Below are 8,480 nucleotides of genomic sequence, written 5' to 3'. Positions count from 1 at the left end.
AGGCTATGTTTCCTGAGTCAGCTGATAAACACCTTTAGTATTAAAATTTAAATAGCGTCATGCTTTCTCCCCTTTTATTTCATGGTTTAATTTTCCTGTCTGTGTGTCCTTACTATTGGCAAAACTGAGTTTACCCTATCTGTCTGACTACTGATTAAGGCTAGGTAAAGGTCCTCCTGCAAGGAAGAACATATTGAGAAGTCACAAATCATTGCACTGTTGGTACTTCTATCATACGTGTTAAATATTTGTGCTAAGGAAAAGGCAGTTACCTGAGGTCACCTTTTCATGAAGGTCATTTAGAATGCTTTAAAGCTCATCTTTGCTTTGTGTGGAGGAATCAAAGTTCAGACAGTTTCTCTAACTTGCATAAGCTTTTGAGTTAATGAAGAACTAGGGACAAGCAATTTTCTTCCTTAACAGTTTTTTTTTAAAATGTTATTTATTTTGTGTTTCTTTGCCAATATTTTACAGATATTTGCTGTTCTTTGGAAACTAGGAGGCTGTTATGGAAGAGCAGGTAAAGGGTGCCGAGGCAAGCAATTACTTAGGTAAAGGAAAGTCAGTAACTTAGTTCTGTTCCTGAAACGGAAGCTGTATACTGCTTACTTCTCAACTGAACCCAGAAACAGAAATAAGTTAAAAGAAATAGATTTGTCATGGCTGGTCTTAGGGACAAGATGGAGACTTTTCTCTCTCAAAGTTCCATCTTGGTATCTCGGAATGAAACTTGGTGGAAGGGCACTTGCCCTGTATACTCACAACCCTGCTTCTGTCCCTAACACTGCCAAAACCAAGAAAGTCTCCATGTAGAAAGAGAAGTGGGAATAGTTTTTGTGGGACATGAAGTGGTTATAATAAGACAGTGAGGAAAACCAGACCTTACCTGGGATGGGTCTTTCTTTCCAGAACACCGGATCTTTCTCCTCTTTTTCAACACCCTGTCTAATTCAAAGAAAGGGTGGGTAGTGGTGCTAGGTGATTTTAACACAGGACACAGCACAAGACACGGGAAGATCTCCATTTTAAGGCCAATATAGGGGTCAACTAGATTGATACTGTCTTTTTAAAAGGGGAGTTCTGTTGGCTCAATAGTTAAGAACACTGGCTGCTCTTCCAAAGGACCTGGGTATAATTTCCAGCCATCAAATGGCAGCATATAACTCTCTATGATTCCAGTCCCTGAAGATCCAATGTCCTTTTGTGGACTCTGTGGTCACTGGAGATGTCCATGATACAGAGACATATATGCAAGCAAAACAATTATACACAAAAAATAAAATTTAAATTAAGTAAGATCTGGTTGGGCCCCGGGAACTGGACTTCCATGTCCATCAACTGTCCTTTTCCCTTTTAATATATTACTTTAAAGAAACTTAATTCATATGGGCTGAGGTAAGAAAGATGTTACAATAGCAGCTAGACGTGGGGGCTCAGATCAGTAACCAGAGGAGGCAGTAGCAGGAGGATGGTTGTGAGTTTCAGGCCAGCCTGGGTTGCAAAGTAAGACCCTGTCTTTGTTGCTACATAACAAAGTCCCAAGAGCCATCACAAACCCCTAAGTGATGCTAAAGAATAACTAAAAAGGAAGAAACAATGCAGGGTGAGCACTCATCTCTGCCTCTGACTGTGGATATAATGTGACTAGCTGTTTCAAATTCCTACTGCCACGCCTTCCCCATCATGACATATTGTATCTTCAAACTGTGAGCCCAAAGAAATCCCTGCTCTCTTAAAAGGGTGGTACTTATTTTAATTGATTAGTTATTTTTAAAAGTTTTGAGACACAGCCTCACTTTGTGACCCAGGCTGCCCTAGTAATCACTATTCAACCCACACTGCCTTCAACCTTGCAGCAATTCTCTGTCTGAGTTTTCTAGATCCAGGAGTTGTAAATTGAAGCCACCATGCCCAATCAAAAAATATTTGCCGATGTAATACATAGTTCTTACATTACTTTTTTCCTTTGTTCCCCATTAGAGATGAGTCAACTGGGGAGATGAACACAGTGTTATCATGCCGTTTAAGCCATCTTTTTTAAGTGACCCCCTACCCATACTCCTACCCCACCCTCTTCACTGCTGTTACATCTATAGAATAAAGCCAAGACTACTTGAGGACTCTGGAATGGACAATACTTTTGTAGCATTGTAACTCATATGATAGTTAATAAAAATCAAGAAATGCACACAGAACTTGGTGTGAATATAAATTTGCCATTATTGGCAAACAACTAGTAACTAGTTCTCATAGATAGGGGAAATCCAGCATTTAGCTATTATGTATACATAAAACCTTTGTTGGGATTCTGTAAACCCCACCTCTCAGTTACCTGGGTACTTGTGGCAGGTGCCTTCCATCGACATTTCCTAAGCCTCCGAAAGAGGGTCTCTATAGATATCATCTTGCTCAATACTGTTTCTTGCTTTTCTTTTGTACATCCTGAGCCATTCATTGATTCCTTGTCTCTCAGGTTCATATTCTTTTCAGCTACAGGGAAATTCCTCTGATATTTATTTATTTATTTATTTATTATTGTTTTATTTCAATGTATTATTTTATTTGACTTGTGTTACTTATTAGTGTGTGTGTGTGTGTGTGTGTGGTGTCTGTGCACATATGTTTTTACATGTTCCTGTGTATGAGTGGTATGCATATATCATGACACTAAAGTAGAATTCAGTGAACAACCTGGGATGTGAGTCATCACCTTCTAGGAGCAAGGAGGAATTTTCCTGCTGGTCTTTCCACAGGAGTTCTGGGATTACAGTGTGTGTTACCATTCCCAGCTTTAAATGGAATCTAGAGATTCAGATTCCGGTCCTCAAACATGCATGTCCTCAATGTGCTGAGTGTTAGAATTACAAGTATGCACTTCCAGACACCTGGTTTAGGCAGTGCTAAGCGTTGAACTTGTGGCTTCATGTAGTCTAGACAAACCACCAACTCAGCTAGAATCCAACCCCCTATTTTTGAAATACAAAATATTAATCCTTATAACCCAGAACTACTTTGGTAACTTCTTAGAGAAGAATTTGGTCTTCAACTTTCACAGAATCTGTTTGGATCTCTCCGCCCCATCCTTTAGTTCTTGATCTGTTGCTTGCACTGCTTTACCGTGAGATTTTCTTCTGGAACACAATGGCCCTTTTGGTTTCAATTTCAGCTACATTCCTCCAGTTAAAACTCTGTCAAGTAACAAGAGACATTTTTACTGCCTGTCTTGCCATGACTCTTCCCTTTACAACTCAGACTCTACCCTACTGCTGCTGCAAGATCAGACCTGCCATAGGGAGAGAGCTGCGAGATGTTTAGGAGTCCGGCCTTGAAAAAAGATCCCCCCCCCCTTTTTTTTGCCAAGTTCTCATTACTGAGACCTGTCTGAACTAGAACTCACTATGTAGATCAGGTTGGCCTTGACTTTTGATATACTCCTAGTCAGCTTCCCAATAAGGCTTCAATCACTGAAATGGCAACTATTAATGTTTTTTATACATTTGTAATTGCATAACATTATGGAGTCCAATATGATATTTTGATACACGTGTGAATTATGTAATGATCAGATAGCATATCCAGCTGTGTAGTGAAGCTCAAGCTTGTTACTCTAGCATTCAGGAGGCTAAGACATGAGCACTGTTTTGAGTTCTAGGCCAGCCTGGGTTACAGAAGGAGGCCTTGTCTTTAAAACCTAAACAAAGGAGCAGATAAGTTTACTCAGTTGGCAAATACACAGGGCAGTAAGCTTGATGGAACATGGTTTCTCTGGGATCAACGTGGTAGGGAAAACTGACAGCTACAGGTTGATCTCTGATTTTCCCACGTGCACCATGGTGCTCATGACTGTACACACACACACACACACACACACACACACACACACACAAACACACACACACACACACAAACACACACACAAACACACACACACACAAACACACACACACACACACACACACACACACACACACGGAAGAAACAGGTATTAGGGTATTAGGAATTTGCTTGCTTCCTAGGCTCAATGTAGGTACAAAATGAATATAACAGGCTTTCCTTCAAACTGTACTGGGCTGAAGAACTGTTGGGATGAGACTTTGATATCAGATTTGTCTTCTTCAGGTAAATCACTAGCATTCTATGTTCTCGGGTTTGCACTAGAAGTTTCATTAGTCAAAGAAAGCAGGTATTATCCTTAGATCTCATGGGGATCAGAATAATGATCTCCCAAAATGTGCAGATTCTAATCACCACAAACTATGAATACATACAATGGCAACAGAGAATTAAGGTTTCAAATTTCATAAACGCTAGTAACCAGTTGAGCTACAATGGGGAAATTATTCTAACTTACTTTTGCTGGGCTCAGTACAATTACAAGTGCACTGGAAAGTGGACAAGGGTGTCAGAAGAGCAAGAGGTGAGAAAGAATAGACACACTGGTGCTGACTCAAGGAATGCAGGTAACTTCTGAGGCTGGAAAAGACAAGAAAACAACTCTCCGACAGATCTTCCACATAAGAATGTAAGCCCAGTAGGAGTCATTTTGAACTGCTAACCATAGGATTGTAAGATTATAAATTTGTGTGTATTTAACAACAAATTTTATGTTATTACTGTCTTTCATAGGAGTTACAGGAAACTAAACATGCCCCATATAACCAGTTGGTTACATTTATATTTTAATTTCACTGGATTTTAATAAATTGGTTGTTTTATAGTACATACAAGAAAAAAGGTGGTTTCCTTTTTTTTTTTTTTTTTTTTTTTTTTTTTGCCTATTATGATTGTGGAGGCAATGATTCTAGTACTCATACTTCTCTTGGTCTTTTTAATGAAAAATTCCAATTTGCAACATAGTTTTCATTTGAGATCTCATGGACCCCGTTTCAGGTCATCTAATATGAGACTATAACTCATGTGAATGTTGAAATGTAAGACCGTCGTAGTGGTACATATCTACAATCTCAACACTCAGGAAATGGAGGCAAAAGGTTGTTACATCTTTGAGGCCGGTTTAGGGTCATAGTAAGTCTAAAAACAGAGCCAGACATGTAGGCAGGAATTGTCTCAGGAAACAAAAACAAACAAACAAAAAGTAGACCACGTTGGCATATGTATAATCCAATGATTGGAAGACAAGAGAGTCAAGGGATAAAGGCCAGTGTAGGCAACATAATGAAGTTGAGAACAGCTTAGAGTACATAAGATCCTCCAAACAAGGAAGGCAGACATGGTATTGTATATTTGTATTTACAGCACTTGAGAGGGTAAGGCAAGAGGATAATTGTAAATTTAAAAGCAACTCGGGTTACATAATAAGTTCTAGACCAGACTCAACATGTTCAGGGGAGAAGCTAAGTTTGTTGAGAGCCCTTACACAAACTTATAAAGTCCTGTGATCACCCAGCACCACATAAACCAGGAGTGGTGGTGAATATGTGCAATCCCAGCAACAATGTGGTAGTTTATAACTATAATCCTCTCACGTGAGCAGTAAAGGCAGAAGATTCAGAAGTTAAAGTTCATCTTTAGTGTCTTTTACCAAAAAAAAGAGGGGCAGTAAAGAATTTTTGGTTATTGCTTTGTTTTGATTTTGGTTTGTCCCCAAAGAAAGTTCTGACATAGCCATGGCTTGCTATGTAGTATAATACCTCTCTGTATAGTAAAGGTCAACCTTAAACTTTCATCCTGACAATATCTTCTAAATCCTGGGGTTAGACCTGAAAGATCCCAAGCCTGATTTTAAAAAAGTGCCTGCTGAAAAAAGTGTGATATATCCTGAGAGACTCTGTCAGATCATGACAAATACAGAGGTGGATGCTCACAGCCAACCATTGAACTGAGAATGGGGTCCCCAATGGTGGAGTTAGAGAAGGGATTGAAGGAGTTGTAGGGGTTTGCAGCCCCATAAGGACAACAATACCAACCAAACAGAGTTCCCAAGGATTAAACCACTATGCAAAGAGTACACATGGAAGGACCCATGGCTCCAGCTGCACATGTGGCAGAGAATGGCCCTGTTGGGCATCAATAGGAGGAGAAGCCCTTGGTCCTGCCAAGGCTTGATGCTGCAGTGTAGGGGAATGTCAGGGTGGGGAGGCAGGAGGGGGTGGGTGAGTGGGTGAACACCCTCATAGAAGTGGGGGGAGAGGGGATGGGATAGGGGATATGGACGGGAATCCTGGAAAGGAAATAATAATCAAAATGTAAATAAAATATATCCAATAAAATCAGGGAAAAAATAGAAAAAAATTGTAAGACAAGGTCTTGTACTAAAGCCTTAGCAGACTAGAAACCTCTTCACAAGCCTTCTACTCAGCCAACCAAGTACACAAACATGTCCAACTAAGTATCATTTTATTTCTAAAAATAGATATTTGTAAAACATTTTCTCATTGATGTCAACTATAGACAGGATATTTTAAGCCCTGTATTGGTACTTACAGTATCTCCAGGACTGGCTTGGCTGGAATTAATAAAAGACAAGGGTAATAGATTTGATAATGATATTTTGAATATACACATACATTTGTGTAATCTCTTTTTTCTCTTTTTAAAATTTGTTTTCTCTTTTTTTTATTGGATATTCTCTGTATTTATATTTCAGGTGTTATCCCCTTCCCACCAGTCCCATCGCCCCTCCCTCTCCCATTGCCTCCATGAAGGTGCTCCCTCTCCCAACTACCCTCTCCACCTCAGCATCTTGCCATTCCCCTACACTGGAAAAATGAGCCTTCTCTGGATCAAGGGTCTCTCCTACCATTGATGCCAGAGAATACTATCCTTTGCTGCATAAGCACCTGGAGCCATGGGTCTCTCCATAAGAACTCATTGGGTGGTGTTTAAGCCCCTAGGAGCTATGGTTGGTTTGGTTAGTTAAGAATTTTTTTCTTCCCATGGGGTTACAGACCATTTCAGATCCTTCCGTTTTTCTTTGGCTCCTTCATTGGGTCTCCGTATTCAGCCAAATGGTTAGATGCATCTGTCTCTGTATCAGTATGGCTCTTCAGATTGTCGTGGTTTCTGTTGCTTAGATTCTTGCACTTGCCTCTTGCCATCTTCTTTTCTTTGATGTTAGTTGTTCTTTTTGTCTGTGAATGGAGCTTGTCTTTCCTATGAGTCTGTGGGCTGTGAGCTCCAGAGGGAGATTGATCCTGAGTGTTCAGCTCTCTGTGAATTCCAGTGGCAATGGGCTGGCCCTAGCTTTGGCTGCAGAAGGGCATAGACTTAGCAGTAGTGTGATACCTGTGCCCTAAGGGATCTCAGAGGTCTCTCCCCAGATAATCAGTGGAGAGACAGTGTGGGCTCACTTGTGGGCTCAGTAGGGAGAGTGCTCCTGTGTCTCCTCTGGGTGCTCAGTTCTCAGCAGACAGGCCTTGAGTCCTGATGGCAGTGTGCCTGATCTGCCTGTGGCTCTGGGCTCAGGTAGAGGCCAGATCAGTCTGGTCCCAGACTGCATGGCTATCCCTGAGCCCTGGTAAGCTCCCTTTTTCAATATTTTATTCATTCATTCACTTTACATGCCCCTCCCTCATCTCCCAAAATGACCCTTACAAATTCTCCTCACATTACTCCGTCCTCTTCTCAGAGAGTGGGAAGCCCCCTTTGTGTATCAACACAGTCTGTGGGAACCCCCATGGGCCCAGGATCCTGCTCACACAGTCTCCTACCCAATTGCCTCTCTTCATATACCTCTGATAACTGTTTTGTTTCTCCTTCTAAATGAGATTCATACATGCTCGCTTGGGCCTTACATATTACACAGTTTCTTTAGGTCTGTGGATTGCAGTGTGGTTGTCCTGTACCTTATGGTTAATATCCACTTACAAGTGAGTATATACATGCATATTCTTTTGGAACTATGTTACCTCACTCAGGATGATGATTTTGATGGTGTCTTAATAGTTTTAATAGCTGAATAGTATTCCAGTGTGTAGATGAACGTTTTCTTTATCCATTCTTCAGTTAGGGGACATCAAGGTTGTTTCCAGTTTCTGGTTATTAGGAGTAAAGCTGCTATGAACATAATTGAGCAAGTGTCCTTGTGGTATGGTGAAGCTTCTTTTGGATATATGCCAGGGTATGGTATAGCTGTGTCTTCAGGTAGAACTGTCCCATATTCCATGAGAACCCACCAAATTGATTTCCAATATAGTTGTGCAAGTTTGCACTCCCACCACCAATGGAAGAGTGTTCCCCATGCTTCATATCCTTTCTAGCATGTGCTAGAAAGTTATTGAACTCAGCCATTCGGACTGGTGTTAGGTGGAATATTAAAGTTATTTTGATTTGCATTTCCCTGATGACCATGGACTTTGACCATTTCTTTAAGTGCTTCTTGGCCATTAGAGACTCCTCTGTTGAGAATTCTCTGTTTAGCTCTGTACCTCATTTTAAAATTGGGTCATTTGGTATGTTATTGTCTAATTCCTTGAGTTAGTTCTCTGTTGGTTGAATGGTTGGTGAAGATCTTTTTTCAT

Source organism: Micromys minutus (genome assembly GCF_963924665.1).
Source record: "Micromys minutus genome assembly, chromosome: X".
Classification (NCBI taxonomy): Eukaryota; Metazoa; Chordata; class Mammalia; order Rodentia; family Muridae; genus Micromys; species Micromys minutus.
The sequence above is the reverse complement of the archived record's forward strand: the minus strand, read 5'-3'. Positions refer to the sequence as shown.